General features: G+C 46.8%; 1 protein-coding gene across 2 annotated transcripts in view; it reads left to right on the forward strand.

Annotated features, from left to right (window-relative positions):
• The window catches only part of LOC113818529 (fibroblast growth factor receptor-like 1), a gene marked incomplete at its 3' end in the record, with an annotated part of 455734 nt that overhangs the window by 420294 nt on the left and 20440 nt on the right, over positions 1-15000 (forward strand).

Below are 15000 nucleotides of genomic sequence, written 5' to 3' on the forward strand. Positions count from 1 at the left end.
TCTCTCAGTATGGGGCGAGGGTGTGGGCGGCGATGGATGCCAAGCGGGCGTTACCATCTCACACTTACGCCCACAGCCTCCGCGCCCGCTGTGTCCTCTTGGATATTATGGATCGACGGCTGATTGTATTTTGGTTTATTTAGGGCCTTTTTACCTCTTTTTTCATATTTGTTCATTATTCTGATGATTGCTTTTATTTATTTATTTTTGTTCGTATATGTTCGAGCGAAAATGGAGGTGATTACGTTCTCTAAAGTCGCTCCGTTTTCTTTGACGGTGTTTATTTGGTCTTTACTATATTCAGAATATGCAATAGAATTATAATAAAAAAAGAAAAAGAAAAAAAACAGGAGAATGATTGAAATGAAGTGAGTTCCAAGTGAAATGTAATCTCACTTTACCTCAAGGCTGACATTTTATTTTGTATTAATATTATGCTACTTTTATTATCAAGTTATTTTTAAGATGTCGCTCAAGGCTAGAAATAATCGAGTTGATTCTCTTTGCTCCAAATATGTCATCATCTCCCTCTCTCGTTCCTTATATATCTACGTCACCTATATCGAGCAGATAACACTATCTTCCCACCCGTTCCTCAGAGATGCCTTAGGGGATCACCCTTGCGGACAATAGGCGGGAAATCCACCTTCTCTGAATAGGGTTTTCGGCTCTCGTAACTTCCGTCGCGCCTTTTTCCACGGTGATCGTAACCGTTTTGGCGGAGCTGGGACGCATTCTTCCCCCGGAAAAATGGCGCGATAGAGTTGTTCTGCGGGTATTTCGTGCCGGCCCGTCCGCGCTCCGTGTAAAGCCGTGGGTTTTCTTAACCCGCCGTGGAAAGCCATTAGACAATTATTTATTTGGGATGGCGGGCGGTACATTTGTATTTTCTCTCTCTCTTTTCGGAACCTCCCCGCGTTGGCTGGCTCTCGATTCCCGCCATTTTTCGTTTAGTTGGTGAAGATAACTTGTGTATTTTTTCTCTCTTTTATATGGTTTGTTTTACGTTTTCATCGGGTAGGAATTTAACGTCAAAATTAAGCAAGAGCAACCGCAGCAATGACAACGAAATCTGTTCAGTGAGAATCCCGGTGTCATCAGATAAGACATTCCAATACCTGGACTGTGGCATTCCCGTCTTCCTCGTGTACGTATTACCCGTGTCGGATTCCAATTCCAAGACGCTGTCGAAGATTCCTGAATGTCCGCCACCGCCTTATCCCTCCTTCCCTCCTCCCCTCCCCGTTCCCCTTCCTTTATCCTCCTTCCCCCTCTACCCTCCCTCCTCCTTCCCTCCCTCTCTCCATCCATCCCTCCTTCCTTTATCCTCCTTCCCCCTCTACCCTCCCTCCTCCTTCCCTCCCTCCCTCCTTCTCCTCCCTAATCCCCCTCCTTCCCCTGGGGTAATGATCTTGTGACTAATCAAGGGCTTTATCTTCGTGTAATTAAGCCTTGGGGAACGCATGAGGAATAGATAGAAGAGGGGAAGGGGGGAGGGAAGAGGGAGGGGGAGATTGCAAGATAGGAGAAAGAAGAGGGAGGGGGAGATTGCAAGACAGGAGAGAGGGAGGGGGAAATTGCAAGATGGGGAGAGAGAGAGGGAGAGGGAGAGGGGTATTGCTAGAGAAAGGGTAGAAGAGAGAGAGGGATTGAATGAGGGATGAGGAAGGAGAAAGAGAGGAAACGGGAGAGGACACCGACAAAGGGGGAGAAGGAGAGAGGGTAGACAGAGGGGCAAGAGGAAGGTGGATTAAGAAAAGGGGGAGAGGGAGGGAGGATTAAGAAGGGGGAGGGGGCGGGTATCACCTGGCAGAGACGTCTCCGAGACGCATTTAATTAACTCGGCGGTTACAAGGTGGTCCTACGTCACGCAACCCCGCCCCTTCCCTAATCCCCCACTTCCCCCTTCCTCTCCTGCCCCTCCCTCCTCCTCCCTCCCTCTTCCCCCTTTCCCCCTCCCTCCTCCTCCCTCCCTATTCTCCCTTTCCATACTATTCCCCTCTCCCCCCCCTCCCTCCTCCTCCCTCCTCCTCCCTTCCTATTCCCCTTTCCCCTCCCCTCCCTCCTCTTCCCTCCCTATTCCCCCCCCCCTCCCCCTCCCTCCTCTCCTCCCTATTCCCCCTTCCCTCCTCCCTCCTCTTCCCTCCCTATTCCCTTTCCCCCTCCCTCCTCTTCCCTCCCTCCCTTCTCTTCCCTCCCTATTCCCCCTTTCCCCCCTCCCTCCCTATTCTCCACCCTTTCGACGCTTAATCCTTGTTGTTCCTTGGACCCTTTTTTATCTTACGCTTTTTTTTTTTTTACTTTGAAAAAGACAATGAAAAACAAACAAAATGGAGTAATTGGTATCACTCTACAAGAAAGATAAGAAAATAGATAGATAGATAACTACATATAGATAGATAGCGAGGTAGAGAGAGAGAGAGAGAGAGAGAGAGAGAGAGAGAGAGAGAGAGAGAGAGAGAGAGAGATTGAAGAAAAGAAAAGAAAAGAAATAAGATGTAAAGAGGGAGTGAGAGAAAAAAAAAAAGAAAATAAAGAGATAGGAAGGGAAAGAGAGAAGAAAAGAAAAGAAAGGAAGAGGAAAACTCGAGAAAGAAAGATCAAAATCTAGTTTAAGTTCAGCTCAATAAAACTGAATTGCTGAAGAAGAAAATATGATAGCCCATTACGATCTCACATTATTATTATAGTTGATTTTTTTATGCCATTATTGCACTCATTATCATCGCTATCATTCTAATTATAGCGATTATGATCACGTTTTTTTCTCTGTCTCATTATTGTTGCTTCTCTCTCTTGCTGGATTTTTTTGTTTGTGTTGGTAGTGATATTGTTATTATTATTATTATTATTATTATTATTATTATTATTATTATTATTATTATTATCATTATCATTAGTAGGTTTTATTATTTTTGTCGTATTTATGATTGTCATTTTTGTTTTTGTTGTTTTTAATGCTTTTAGTGGTGGTGGTGTCTCCGTATCTCTCTTCTCTCTCCTCCCGTCTCCTATCTCTCTCTTCTCCTCCCCTCTCCTATCTCTCTCTCTCTCTCTCTCTCTCTCTCTCTCTCTCTCTCTCTCTCTCTCTCTCTCTCTTTCTATTTCTCTCTCTCTCTCTCTTTCCTTCTCTCTCTCTCTTTTCTTCTCTCTCTCTCTTTCCTTTCTCTCTCTCTCTTTCCTTTCTCTCTCTCTCTTTCCTTTCTCTCTCTCTTTCCTTTCTCTCTCTCTCTTTCCTTTCTCTCTCTCTCTTTCCTGTCTCCCTCTCTCTTCCCTCTCCTCTCTCTCTTTCTCCCCAGGGTGCCATGCCAGGTAGGCCTAGTGCCACTTCCCATAAGACAGCTGGTCTTGTGGCCGGAAGTTATATGAATAATTGAGCGTTATTTTGTATTTACGATGGCCCTTTTCATTCTTGCTCGTGGTTCTTCATTCTTCAGTGGAATGCCCTTTATTTCCACCCAAATGAGATTGAATTCAAATATATTATCCGTGTTATAATGTCTGAAAAGGAAAATGTGTTCGTTGATGAAAACCGTTATATTTGAAACGTGACAAGGAGCGACGTGATTGGCTGCTGACGGACCAATGGCGGGGCGTGTCTTGAAGGATTGGCCTTATTTGCGGGCGTGACTCAACCGCGTGGTGGAATGGGCGTGGACTGGACGAGGGGGGGGGGGAGTTCTCTATGTGTGTATGTCTGTAAATCATGTGGTTTGCTGTGTATGTTTATGTGTATATATATATATGCACAAAACCATGAATTTGCTGACAGACATACATCCACATACACTGATCTGTAAATCCAGCATACACACACGCACATAAGTACACATGACCACAACACATGGCCACATGATTGCAGGCGCAGAAATCCGGTCGCCCCCATCTATCGGATATCCACAAAATACGAAAGACTTATGCGGATATTAGCCCCGAGGAAAGTAAGCGACCGTGCGAGAAGCGGTTGGATCGGAAAAGTGGATGTGGCTGGATTCGTGAGTTCGTTTTTTGTCGGTTTATTTTGATGGGGGGGGGGGGCGGTTGTAGGTCGGGGGATTCGGAGTTGTGTGTGTGGGTGGATATTCCTAAATGCACGCATATGCGGATGCACTCAAATACTCAGATATGCACGCACATGCACATGCACACACACACACACACACACACACACACACACACACACACACACACACACACACACACACACACACACACACACACACACACACACACACACACACACACACACACACACTCACACTCGTGCACATATACACTTATTATTTTTAAAATTAATTCACCAACCCACTCCATCATTGACTCATACTCACCCATTCACAAACTCATGAAGAAATATACTCATATTTACTCATTAAGTCACACTCAACCATTTACTCACACTCATCCATTCACTCATTAACTTACATTCACCCATTCACTCACTAGTTCAAAGTCACCTATTCACTCACCCATTTAGTTACTCATTTACTCATCAACTCCAACTCACCTATTCCCTCACCCACTCACTTACCCACTTACCCACATTCACCCATTCACTCACTAATTCCAACCCAGGTGTCATTTGTGGATCCCGGAGAGTGCAGGTTCCACTCCATTCTGAACAGGTCACGTGTCATAATGATTCGGTCAGGTAACTGGATAATGAACGTAATACAGGTGCGGTCGGGAGGTGACAGTCATACTCCGTCAACAGTCGTAATTTGTGTCCATTATCTTCCGCCCCGTCACCATTATTATTGCGTTTGAGGCTCTTGTTATATCCCCCATTAATAAAGAGGCCATGGCTTCTCCTCCCATTAATTTAGAGACCATAGCGTCTTCTATTATTTTAGAAACCATAACTCCCCATGGCGCCTCCCCCCCCCCCACTACTCTAGAGACCATAGCTTCTCCCATTACTCTAGAAACCATAACTTCCATTTCCTAGAGACCATAGATTCTCCCATTACTCTAGAAACCATAGCTCCCCCTCCATTACTCTAGAAACCATAACTTCCATTCTTCTAGAGACCATAGATTCTCCCATTCCTTTAGAAACCATAGCTCCTCCCACCATTACTTTAGAGACGATGGTTTCTCCCATTATATGTCTATACACCCCCATTATACCCCCTCACCTCACACTTTATTCCTCCCAAAGAACGTATGTGACAATATCAGAAATAGGAATAAAAAAAAAACGGAAAAAAATGAATGAAAAATAATGATAATAAAAAAAAATAACTTCAACAATATCTTGGACTTCTCCGGATCGTTCTTTCGCTTGATGGAGTGCCCCCGTGCGTGTCACTTGAGGGGGGGGGGTAGTGGGAAGGGGGAGTTGGGAGAGGGAGGGGAAGGTGGGAAGGGGAGGTGAAGGTGGGAAGGGGAGGGGGAGGGGGAAGGGGAGGGGAAGGTGAAGGGGGAGAGGAGGAGGAGGAGGTGGGGGAAGGTGAGAAGGGGAGGGGGAGGGGAAGGTGGGAAGGGAAGGGGGAGGGGAAGGTGGAGGAGGAGGAGGGGAAGGGAGGAGGAGGGGGAGGCGGAGGTGGACGGGGTGGTGGGAAGTGGAGGAGGAGGTAGAGGTGGAGGTGGTGGTGTTGGAGGTGGAAGAGGAGGACGAGGATAAGAAGGAGCAGGTAAAAAAGGGGAAAAGGTGTGCGAGGGAGAAAGAAAGGGGTTTAAGGGAAGTAAGGGGAACGGAGAGGGGAAGAGATGTAGGAAGCAGAAGGAAGAAAAGGAAAGGAACGAGGAAGAGAGAAAGGGGAGATGAAAGAGGACAATATTTAGAAAGGTGAAAGGGACAAAAATGAAAGGAATGGAGGAGGAGAGAGAAGAGAAAAGAAAAGGTAAAGGAGAAAAGAGCATGCGAGATAGGGAGGAAAGGGGGAAGGAGGAATGAGGGAAGGAATGGGGCTGAAGGAAAAAGCAAATGTATGACAAAGGGAAGTGTGGTGGAAGATAGAAGGAGGTAAGGAAGGGGGAAGGGGGAGGTAGGAGGGAGAGGAAGGGAAGAAGGAGGGAAAGGGGAATACGGAGAAGAGTAAGTGATGTAGGAAGGAGATGAGATAGGGGAGAAGGAAAAAGGGAGATGGAGGAAAGAGGAAGTGGGGGGGGGGACAGGGGGAGAGTGGTAGGAGGAAGAGAAAGGGGATGAGGAAGTGGGAAAGAGGAACGAAAAAGAGAAGGGGGAAGGGGGGAGAAAGAGGAATGCAAATGAAGAAGGGAGAATGAGAATAGTGTGTGGGGAGGAAGGGAAAAGGAAGGAGGGTAGATTTAGGAAAAGAAAACGTAAATAGGAAGAGAAGAGAAAGAGAGAGAAAGAAGAAAGACGGAAAAAGAGGACACCTGTTGCACGCCGCCCACCCGGCCGTCCCCTCGCGCCCGCCCGCCCTCTCCCTCCTCCTCCCTCCTCCTCCCCCTTCCCTGTTTTATCCAATTTCCTCCACGCCCAAATTCTCATAGATGTCGGAGGACGAATTATGTTTATGGCAATATAGAGTACATGTACCCTCACACACCTTCCTCTACCCAGACCCACCCCTCTCCACCCCCACCAGCCTCACTCCACCCTCCCCCACTCCAACTCACCCCACTCCACTCCCCGGCACTCCCACTCCCACCCCAACCACCCCTCACTCCACCCACACCCACCACTCCTCACTCCACCCACCTCCACTCCCACGCCCTACCACTCACCCCACTCTACTCCCCGACACTCCCACTCCAACCCTTACCACCCTCACTCCAATCCGCTCACCCCGATTTACTCCCCAACACCCCCTCCCTACCCCTCCCTAACAGACACCCCCACCCCCACCCCCAACCACTCCCGCCCCACAAATCCACCAATCAACGTTTCAAAACTCTTATCTCCTTATTCATCAAATGATAATAGTAATGATAATGATAAAAAGGACATTTTAAGAATAGATAAATAAAAAAAGAATAGATATATGAATAAGATAAAAGTTAATCTACCTCTGCATTATGTAACGGGGAAGTAGAAGGATACGAGATATATAATTTTGAAAATGATGATAAGTAAATGAACAAATAAAGAGTAAAATGAAAGTAAAAATAAGAAAGAGTAAATTAAAGTAAAAATAAGAAAGAGTAAATTAACAAATAAAGAGTAAATGAAAGTAAAAATAAGAAAGAGTAAATGAACAAATAAAGAGTAAATGAAAATAGAAATAAGAAAGAGAACAAATAAAGAGCAAAAAAAAAAGAAAAGGTTAGTCTACCTCTGCCTTACGTCACTCGGCTGTTTGAAGATGATATTTTTGTTTTTCACTCTCCAAGTTCGATTAATATTCCGGAGTGTAAACAAACCACTCCATGCCCACGGACTCTGATTGCTGTGATTGATCCCGGGTTGATGTGCTTGTTTGCCGGTGTTTGTTTGTGTGCGTGGTTGTGATGTTTTTTGTTTGTTTGTGCGTTTTCTGTTTGTTTGTTTGTGCGCGCGTGAGGGTTTGTGTGTGTGATTTGTGTTTATAGGCTTATGTGTATGTGAATCGCATGAGTTTGTTGCTTTGGGCGTGTTTGTGAGCGCGCGCACAAACACGCATGTACGTATGTGTCCGTGTTTTTTTGTGCGTGTACGTGAACTCGGGCAACTCCAGCTTCTCTATAGATTTGCTCACGTCATCCTGCCTTCCAGGTCCGTCCGTTTCTCCTTCGGTACAATATCGCGGATACAATAATGGCCGCTTCGACATCTAATCTACGGTTGAATTTACGATGAAATCTAACGCCTAACTTGAATGTACAATTAAGGCGAACGACTAACTTACGATTAGATTTAAGTCTGCATCTGGTATAACGACTTGACTTACTATTCAATTTACGACTGGGTCTGCATTTGATATAACGACTTAACTTACGATTAGATTTAAGTCTGCATCTGATATAACGACTTGACGTACTATTCGAGTTACGACTGAGTCAGCATTTGATATAACGACTTAACTTACGATTAGATTTACGACTGAGTCTGCATTTAGTCTGTATCTAATCTACGGCTAAATCTGCCTATCTATCAGGGCCATCGATGCAATACGTGTAATTATGTGTTATATGTGTTACGCATGTATGGAAGAATGGAAAAGTAGAGGAAAAGGAAAAGAGGAATAAAAACTGGACATAAAGAGGTGTAAATAAGGGAGACACAAGGAGATGTGAATAAGTGAGTAGATCGCGGATGAAGACACAGATGTAGAGCGATAAAAGGGAATAAAGGAAACGATAGAGAAAACATATTAAAAAAAACGAACAAGTTAAATTAAAACAATTAAAGGAAATGTAAAAAAGTGGAGAAAGAATGAAAATACGCGAGGAAAAGACAAAGAAAGGTAATAGGGCGAATGTGAAAAAGAAAAGAAAGGCTGGAAAGAAATTCAAAAGGAAAAAAATCCGAAAGGGGGAAATTTAAGAGAAAGAGAAAGAGGGAAATAAAAACCGATGGAAAAAAATGAATCTGGAGGGGAATAAAGCTCAAGCAAAGCACGTCTGTTTATTTTCTCCTTCCATATTTGCAATTGCAAAAGGGGAGGGGGAGGCGGGAAGGAGGGAGGGGAGGAGGGGGAAGGAGGGGGGGGGAGGAGGAGGAAGGAGAGACGACGTGGAAGAAGGAGGGGGAGGAGGAGGAGGAAGGAGAGACGACGTGGAAGAAGGAGGAGGGGGAGGAGATGGACGAGATTAAGTTGAAGATAGTCATGATGGTGATAAAGGAGAAGGAAGAGATGCAAAAGAGGAAACGCAAGAAGGAGGAGGAGGAGGAGGAGGAGAAGAAAAAAGCCGAAGAAAAAGAAAAAAAAAGAAAATGAAAGAGATGAAGAAGGAGAGCACAAAAGAACAACAACAATATTAAGAAAAGGAGAAGAACAAGAAAAGGCATGAACGATAAAGGGAGGAGAGAGGGGGGGGGGGGCAAGGAGGAGCAGGAGCCCTCTTTTAAGCTGCCATAAGGAGGCGCCTCAGATTGGTCTCTGCCGCGGGAGATGGAGACGAAGGAGAGAGAAAAATGGAAAGAGAAAGAGAAGAAAACATCTCATGAATAATGTGGCTTCATTGCACAGCGAAGCGACGTAAAAGGAAGGAAGAAGAATAAGAGGAGGAGAAGGAGGAAGGATGAGGGGGAGAAGAAGAAGAAGTAGGAGATGAAAAGGGAGAAGAAGAAGAAGAAGAAAACGAAGAAGTAGGAGATTAAAACGGTGAAGAAGAAGATGTGGAAGAAGACGAAGAAGTAGGAGATGAAAAAGGAAGAAGAAAAAGAGAAGAGAAGATGGCCTACGACTAAAGGAACCCCATTGCGGGCGAGGCGGCGGAAAAGGGCCTCTTCGTTAAGCCTGATTCGAGACTGATTTGCGTCGGGCATCCGTCCGTCTCGGCTCGACTCGGCTCGTCTCGGCTCGTATCGACTCGGCTCATCTCGGCTCTTATCGACGCGGCTCATCTCGGCTCTCATTGACTCGGCTCATCTTGGCTCTTATCGACTCGGCTCATCTCGGCTCTCATTGACTCGGCTCATCTCGGCTCTCATTGACTCGGCTCATCTCGGCTCTCATTGACTCGGCTCATCTCGGCTCTCATTGACTCGGCTCATCTCGGCTCTCATTGACTCGGCTCATCTCGGCTCTCATTGACTCGGCTCATCTCGGCTCTCATTGACTCGGCTCATCTCGGCTCTCATTGACTCGGCTCATCTCGGCTCTCATTGACTCGGCTCATCTCGGCTCTCATTGACTCGGCTCATCTTGGCTCTTATCGACTCGGCTCATCTCGGCTCTCATTGACTCGGCTCATCTCGGCTCTCATTGACTCGGCTCATCTCGGCTCTCATTGACTCGGCTCATCTCGGCTCTCATTGACTCGGCTCATCTCGGCTCTCATTGACTCGGCTCATCTCGGCTCTCATTGACTCGGCTCATCTCGGCTCTCATTGACTCGGCTCATCTCGGCTCTCATTGACTCGGCTCATCTTGGCTCTTATCGACTCGGCTCATCTCGGCTCTCATTGACTCGGCTCATCTCGGCTCTCATTGACTCGGCTAATCTCGGCTCTCATTGACTCGGCTCATCTCGGCTCTCATTGACTCGGCTCATCTCGGCTCTCATTGACTCGGCTCATCTCGGCTCTCATTGACTCGGCTCATCTCGGCTCTCATTGACTCGGCTCATCTCGGCTCTCATTGACTCGGCTCATCTCGGCTCTCATTGACTCGGCTCATCTCGGCTCTCATTGACTCGGCTCATCTCGGCTCTCATTGACTCGGCTCATCTCGGCTCTTATCGACTCGGCTCATCTCGGCTCTCATTGACTCGGCTCATCTCGGCTCTCATTGACTCGGCTCATCTTGGCTCTTATCGACTCGGCTAATCTCGGCTCTCATTGACTCGGCTCATCTCGGCTCTCATTGACTCGGCTCATCTTGGCTCTTATCGACTCGGCTAATCTCGGCTCTCATTGACTCGGCTCATCTCGGCTCTCATTGACTCGGCTCATCTCGGCTCTCATTGACTCGGCTCATCTCGGCTCTCATTGACTCGGCTCATCTTGGCTCTTATCGACTCGGCTCATCTCGGCTCTCATTGACTCGGCTCATCTCGGCTCTCATTGACTCGGCTCATCTCGGCTCTCATTGACTCGGCTCATCTTGGCTCTTATCGACTCGGCTCATCTCGGCTCTCATTGACTCGGCTCATCTCGGCTCTCATTGACTCGGCTCATCTCGGCTCTCATTGACTCGGCTCATCTTGGCTCTTATCGACTCGGCTCATCTCGGCTCTCATTGACTCGGCTCATCTCGGCTCTCATTGACTCGGCTCATCTCGGCTCGTATCGACTGAACAAACAAAAAAACAAACAAACACATACACAGATCGAACAAACAAACACATACACAGATCGAACAAACAAACACATACACAGATCGAACAAACAAACACATACACAGATCGAACAAACAAACATACACAGATCGAACAAACAAACACATACACAGATCGAACAAACAAACACATACACAGATCGAACAAACAAACACATACACAGATCGAACAAACAAACACATACACAGATCGAACAAACAAACATACACAGATCGAACAAACAAACACATACACAGATCGAACAAACAAACACATACACAGATCGAACAAACAAACACATACACAGATCGAACAAACAAACACATACACAGATCGAACAAACAAACACATACACAGATCGAACAAACAAACATACACAGATCGAACAAACAAACACATACACAGATCGAACAAACAAACACATACACAGATCGAACAAACAAACACATACACAGATCGAACAAACAAACACATACACAGATCGAACAAACAAACACATACACAGATCGAACAAACAAACACATACACAGATCGAACAAACAAACATACACAGATCGAACAAACAAACACATACACAGATCGAACAAACAAACACATACACAGATCGAACAAACAAACACATACACAGATCGAACAAACAAACACATACACAGATCGAAGAAACAAACACATACACAGATCCAACAAACAAACACATACACAGGTCGAACAAACAAACACATACACAGATCGAACAAACAAACACATACACAGATCGAACAAACAAACATACACAGATCGAACAAACAAACACATACACAGATCGAACAAACAAACATACACAGATCGAACAAACAAACACATACACAGATCGAACAAACAAACATACACAGATCGAACAAACAAACACATACACAGATCGAACAAACAAACACATACACAGATCGAACAAACAAACACATACACAGATCGAACAAACAAACACATACACAGATCGAACAAACAAACATACACAGATCGAACAAACAAACACATACACAGATCGAACAAACAAACATACACAGATCGAACAAACAAACATACACAGATCGAACAAACAAACATACACAGATCGAACAAACAAACACATACACAGATCGAACAAACAAACACATACACAGCTCGAATAAATGCATAAACATTTGTACTTCTATAGCGCATGTGTCCACTTACAACGAGAAATGACATTACGCTCTGCCTGTTCACGCTCATGTTCGTTAAGTAACCGCGGAATAGGGGGAGGGAGGGAGGAGGTAGGGGGGGGGGAAGAACATGAAGGAGTGGGAGGAACGAAAGATGAGAGAGGGCGGAAGGAAGAACGAGAGGGGAGAGAGGGAGGAAGGAAGAACGAGAGAGGAGGAGAAGAAAGGGGGAGGGGAGGAAGGAAGAACGAGATGGTAGAGAGAGGAGGAACGAGAAGTGAGAGAGGGAGGAGGAGGAGGGTAAGGGGGGAGAGGGAGGAACGAAAACTGAGAGAGGGAGGAAGAACGAGAAAGAGGAGAAGAAGGAGAGAGAGGAAAACGAGAAAGAGGAGAAGGGGGAGAGGGAGGAAGGGAAGAACGAGATGGTAGAGAGGGAGGAACGAGAAGTGAGAGAGGGAGGAGGAGGAGGGTAAGGGGGGAGAGGGAGGAAGAACGAGAAAGAGGAGAAGGGGGAGAGGGAGGAAAACGAGAAAGAGGAGAAGGAGGGGAGAGGGAGGAAGGAAGAACGAGATGGTAGAGAGGGAGGAACGAGAAGTGAGAGAGGGAGGAGGAGGAGGGTAAGGGGGAGAGAGGGAGGAACGAAAACTGAGAGAGGGAGGAAGAACGAGAAAGAGGAGAAGGGGGAGAGGGAGGAAAACGAGAAAGAGGAGAAGGGGGAGAGGGAGGAAGGAAGAACGAGATGGTAGAGAGGGAGGAACGAGAAGTGAGAGAGGGAGGAGGAGGAGGGTAAGGGGGGAGAGGGAGGAACGAAAACTGAGAGAGGGAGGAAGAACGAGAAAGAGGAGAAGGGGGAGAGGGAGGAAAACGAGAAAGAGGAGAAGGGGGAGAGGGAGGAAGGAAGAACGAGATGTTAGAGAGGGAGGAACGAGAAGTGAGAGAGGAGGAGGAGGAGGGTTAAGGGGGGAGAGGAAGAGGAACGAAAACTGAGAGAGGGAGGAAGAACGAGAAAGAGGAGAAGGGGGAGAGGGAGGAAAACGAGAAAGAGGAGAAGGGGGAGAGGGAGGAAAACGAGAAAGAGGAGAAGGGGGAGAGGGAGGAAGGAAGAACGAGATGGTAGAGAGGGAGGAACGAGAAATGGAGGAGGAGCCAGTTAGTCACGGGCGGCGGTCACGGGGAGCCTCGCTCGTCAGACGCACGGCTCGAAAATTGCCGTTTGTGTCGTGGAAGTGAGCAATTAGAGGCGACCGCAGCAACCCTTTTCTTGAGGACGACCGCCGCCCACCGCCGCCCACCGCCGCCCACCGCCGCCCACCACCACCGACTCACACGAACGCCGCTCGCCACAGCCCATCCTCGGCGCCCACCATCACCTAGACCGCCCACCTTCCCTACCCACCATCAGCCACGACAGCCCACCCATGGTACCCACCACCCACGGCAACCCACCCTGGCTACCCACCGTCCCAACAACCACCACCCACCCACCCCCATCGCTACCTCCACCTAACCCACTAACCGCCCACCCATACACAGCCCACCTGTCTCGCTCGCTCGCTCCGTCTGTTGCGGTCACCAGCGCAGGCCTAACGAAGGAGGAAGAGAGAGAAAACGCGATAAAGAGAAGGACACGAAGAAGAAACACGAGATTTCGCATTATTAATTGCGTTTTTAATTATTTTTATTAATTGTTTTTTAAATCATTAATTTCGTTTTTTTTATTATTTATTCTTGTGATGCTAATTTCGCTCTGAAAAGTTACTGAATGAAATGTTTTATTGTTCGTGCATTAAAAAAAACACCTTTTATATTGATATGATTTTAAAAAGTTTGGTTATGTTATTTTTTATTGTTTCAAACCCTGTAAAAGTTCTAGAATAGCAGGTTGATATTTTAAATTTGAACTTTTTTATTCTCTTTTTGATGGTGAGATGCCCATTTTCTTTCTTTCCTCCTTCCCTTCCCTTCCCTTCCCTTCCCTTCCCTTCCCTTCCCTTCCCTTCCCTTCCCTTCCCTTCCCTTCCCTTCCCTTCCCTTCCCTTCTTCCCTTCGCCTCTACTTCTACTCCTTAAAAATGGGGGGGGGGGAGCAAGATAAATAAATTTCCCTATCTCTTTCTCCCATTCTTTGCTCTCGGATCCGAATCTTTGCGCAACAGACGACCCACCAGCGGACGGTCCAAGGCAAGATTTTATTTTCCTGAATAATAAATGCATGTGTTGATATTGAAGGGGAGAGGGAAGGAGAGGAGAGGAGGGGGAAGGAGAGGAGAGGAGGGGGAGGGAGAGGGAAGGAGAGGAGAGGAGGGGGAGGGAGAGGGAGAGGGAGAGGGAAGGAGAGGAGAGGAGGGAGAGGGAGAGGGAGAGGGAGAGGGGAAATAGGAAGAGGAGGAGTGATAGACAGAGACACAGATAGACAGACAGAAGGGGAAAAATAAAAAACGCAAGAGAGAGACAGGAGAAAAATAAACAAAGAGAATCCAAAAAGAGCAGGAGAAACAAAACAAAAACAAAGAGAAAGCGAGAGAAGAGAGAGAGTGAGAGAGAGAGAGAGAGAGAGAGAGAGCGAGAGAGAGAGAGAGAGCGAAAGAAGAGAGAGAGAGATCGACAGAAGAGAGAGAGAGAGAAAAAAAAAGGAAAACAAGCGCTCCTTTTCCCCCCTTTGATTCTTGTCCTGGTTTCCTCTCCGCCGGACACCCCCCCCCTCCCCTCCCTCCCACGCCCCCACGACCCCCTTTGAGCGGCAGTTCTTCGCCTTAATTCATCTCAGGAAAACGAATCAATCACGGTTATTCCTGGCTGACGTCGAGAAGGAGAGACATGGGGAATGAGAGGAATAAGGAAAATGGGGAACAAGGAGAAAAGGGAGAGAGAAAATCTTGGCTGACGTCGAGAAGGAGAGATTTGGGGAATGAGAGGAATAAGGAGAAGGGGGGAAAAGGAGAAAAGGGAAGAGAGAAAATATTGGCTGA

This window comes from Penaeus vannamei, chromosome 30, assembly GCF_042767895.1.
Source record: "Penaeus vannamei isolate JL-2024 chromosome 30, ASM4276789v1, whole genome shotgun sequence".
In the NCBI taxonomy this organism is placed as follows: domain Eukaryota; kingdom Metazoa; phylum Arthropoda; class Malacostraca; order Decapoda; family Penaeidae; genus Penaeus; species Penaeus vannamei.